Source organism: Montipora capricornis, chromosome 6 (assembly GCF_036669925.1).
Source record: "Montipora capricornis isolate CH-2021 chromosome 6, ASM3666992v2, whole genome shotgun sequence".
NCBI lineage: Eukaryota > Metazoa > Cnidaria > Anthozoa > Scleractinia > Acroporidae > Montipora > Montipora capricornis.
Genome location: NC_090888.1, coordinates 25,526,010 through 25,529,775, shown reverse-complemented (window position 1 = coordinate 25,529,775; position 3,766 = coordinate 25,526,010). Strand labels below are relative to the sequence as shown.

Below are 3,766 nucleotides of genomic sequence, written 5' to 3'. Positions count from 1 at the left end.
CAGTCTCCGAGTAATTCAGTTCTTACATGCGCTGTAGTACACGTAATTCATAGATCGCACAATAAACCTGAAATAAATTGAAGTGAATGCTGAGTCTTAAGTCTACTTACGCAATTAACCTAATTGAAGAACAAGAGCACCCAGTGAAATATTTCTTAAAACACCTGTTTGGATGGAATGGTCCCTACGAATCTCAAACTTTTCGCTGGGTTACCCTCTAGCTAGAGTTCGACGTTTGTCAAGAGAAACTTGAATCAAATTTCGGAACCGGAGAAATATAGTCCCTTGCGTATTCGGAAGAGTTCATTTTTGCAAATTTGGCACTGTAAAAGGTCTATTCGGGAAGCAACTGTAGTTCAGTGGGAAGTTTGTGGAAGGTAACTTTCTGAAAGGAAAACTTTTTATTCCCCCGTGACGTGACGTGCCGTGACTTCATTTTTAGCTGTCAAATCCGAAAAGATGGAATTCTTTTCCCTTTCCTTTTCCATTCGAACAGACATCGGTGAAACTTTCATCGTACAAAGATTCAAAACTTTGCTTACTCGCAATTTTGCTGCTTTTTACTGAAGAGGCGAGTCGCGAAAAAATCATTGTCACGGATATCGATACTGAGCTAGGCGTCACGTTATTGGGCATGCGCGCTTTCAACTGTTGACAAACGCGATCTACAACCTTAATTGTCCACACCCAGGAACACAAGCAATGTTGGATGATGATGATGCAATGTTTGATGGAAATCAAAACTTCTTTCAACATCATCAAACATGGTATATATGACAGAAATCAAATGAGGCCTTACGCTATAGTAAATCGTCCAACATGTTGGATCGTGAAAAACGAAAGAGAGAAGTGATATACTCGGACTTGTCTGGACAATTTAAGCAATCGTCTCTTAATGGTCATTTGAAAAATTCAGGTGGCCTCAACTGGATTCGAACCAATGACCTCTGCGATTCCGGTGACGTGCTCTATCAACTGAGCTATGAAGCCACACAGTTGAGAGTTATGAAGCCACTCAATTGACAGCATGGGAACACTGAGGAGTTGATGAGGTCAGAACTGAATGCCCAACAAATTGACCTGCTCCCAACTGAGTGGCTTTGTAGGTCAGTATTACACCGACATCGCGAAGGTCATGGGCTCGAATCCCGTTGCATGGAAGCCCCCGGAATAGCCCATTTCCGAGTTGCTGCATGCCTCAGTTTCAAAGGGAGTCCTGGTGCACAACCATTCAAATGAAAATGAGTTGGGTATTCTTATACAAAGCAAACTCATTTCCCTTGCAATAGTTGAGCACCAAGACTCACTTCGAAACTGAGACAAACAGAAACTCGGAAATGGCCCATTTTTCAGTAATCCCCAAGAGACAAATGCTTAAATTGTCCAGATAAGAAAGAGGATCAAATCTTCAAAACCACACTTCAATTATACATTTGTTTTATTCATGGCTGGTTGGATCTTGTTGACCCATCATGCAAGTTAAATCCGTTTGGCTAAGCTTTTTAAATTTTTTTATCACAAGGAAATTAAAAATGTTCCCCTCAGGGTTTGAGTTGAATTGGTCCGTTCGTTGACACCGTTGATTACTAAGCGTCTTTGTAAGGTTTAGATACAATTTGTGCACGCAGGTTGCTCTTCTTTTCTCCTCTGGTTGAAAAGCCAGTAGCGATCCTTAGATTGGATTTCAATTATGACTGGACTCAGGAGTTTTCCCACTTCCAAACCCTATCTGCGTCCTCTGAAGCTAATGCGGCTATCTAATGGTTGCTTGGAGCCCACTTTGATTTTTTTTATTATGTTCAAGATACAGTTGTGGCCGTAATAACCTATAAAAGAAGATATATGTTACATGGGAGTTAACTGAAAGCAGAAATTGTCAAGGAAAACAAATGAAAATACAATAAACTAAAATGAAAGACACTTATACAAGGTTTTTAAACTTGGCTTGAGAAAACTGATGTCTACATTTTAAAGGCGTGACAATGAACGAATGAAAGGGACGGACTGCTTGTGAAAAGAATTACTCCAAAATCTACATAGTTTCCAATCCTTTAATTTCTGTATAACCCGAGTGTATTAGAGCATGCAAAAAGACTGTGTGCGTAATATAGCGATTAGGGAGGAGTAAACCTCAGAATTGTTGCATGGATTAATCAAATTTAGGAAAATGGGTTTGGTTTTGATGCTTTACCAACTGAGCTATGAGTGAAGCAGTAGTTGAGTTGGTAAAGCGCTGTATCGGTATTGCAGAGGTCCTGGGTGCGTATCCCGTTGAACCTCGTTGAAGGCAACTATAATTTTCAGGTGTCTCCAAGAGACAATTTCTTAAATTTCTAGGAAGTGCTAGGGTCGATTCTCCACTTTATCACTTTACATTATTTGTAAAATGACTAAGAAAGAAAAAAACTGTTACAGTTTCCCCTGTTCTCTGCATATGACTTACGCCCTGTCCTATTTGCATCATGCCCGCGAGATATATCGATATAATTTTTTCTTGTATCGCGGAACAACTGTCGGATCGGGCAGAGGTCGTTACTCTTTATTTGTAGGCTTTAACTCAGGTGCTATCGAACTAGAGGTATAGCGACAATTTGTTGTGATTTGCACAGCCTCAGGGATCGCGTGATTTTACAGAAGGGGCGTACTTTGCTGTGAAAAGCTCTCCCTTCCCCTGCCTGCGAAGAGACTGAAGTCTGGTCGCAGGCTAGTGAAATTTCCATTGGGATGACCATCGAATAACTATCAACAACTTTGTAATTACCCTGACAAACCAGGCAAAATTACGCTTGCCGTCATTAAACGGTATTAAAACACTGCTTTTCCAAATTGGCAGAACGCGTTAAGCTTGGGACCAGGTGCTACTGGGCGGTACCAAAGATTTCAAAAAACCAGGGTAAAGAATCGAATGGAACAGTATTCATGGAAAGATTTTCGGAAATTTTGGGTATACCACACGAAGTGGTCTTAATAAAGTTGCGGAATTTCAAAACAACTGGAAAATCCCGTTCTATTGGTTCATTCCTCCTTAATTAAGGCGCAGTTTCTGTTTCCATTTTGGGGGAATACTCTTTGAAGTGATTGGTTTCGAGCGGACAACAGGGAATGTTGTCCCATTCGCCACATGAAATTATCGAAATTCCGGTCGAATGGAAATCGCGCACTGCCGAATGGAAAGCAGTAGATAACATCGACCTAAACCTGGTGAGCCATCGATATGTCAGCGGAGTCGTTTTCGCTCGCTCCTGGCTCTCTCGCTTCTGATCGATCGCGGCGAGGATTATTTCAGTCACAAAACGGTCAATAGACCGGTAATTTTCGAGACGTTACAGTAATTTTCTTCGTGTCATAAATTATCCCAGGTTGGGTCCTGTTGTTAGCGAATTGATTTTCAGTCGTTCAACTTGCGGCTAACACACTTCCGGCGCTCTACCCACTGTCGGGACGGGTCCTGTAACGGGTATAAAGAAAACGAAAGAAAAAAAAAAGAGAGTTACTTATTAAAAGTTCCACTTTGTGAGCGGCATATATGGCTCACCAGGTTTAGGTCGATGTTATCTATAGTCTCCTTCGCAGCCGTTATTAGGGTGATCACGCAATGCTCCTCCCCACTAACGTCCTTAGTGGGGTGGAGCGTTGCGTGACGACCCTAATAACATTCTCGTACCCAGAGTCCTCGAACTTCTTCGTCAGTGGTGAGCGCGCGGAGAGACTCTGGGATAATCGACTTGAACTATATTTTTGATTGGCCGCTTGCGTAACAATGGCA

The 3,766-nt window shown here is 41.8% G+C and overlaps 1 long non-coding RNA gene across 1 annotated transcript in view; it reads right to left on the bottom strand.

Moving 5' to 3' along the window:
- Window positions 1-1,420: 1,420 nt before the first annotated feature.
- LOC138050387 (uncharacterized) overlaps window positions 1,421-3,766 on the bottom strand; it is a 2,965-nt gene continuing 619 nt past the window's right edge. The window contains exon 2 of the long non-coding RNA XR_011132597.1: window positions 1,421-1,826. This is a non-coding gene — a long non-coding RNA (uncharacterized lncRNA). The remainder of the gene's footprint in view (window positions 1,827-3,766) is intronic.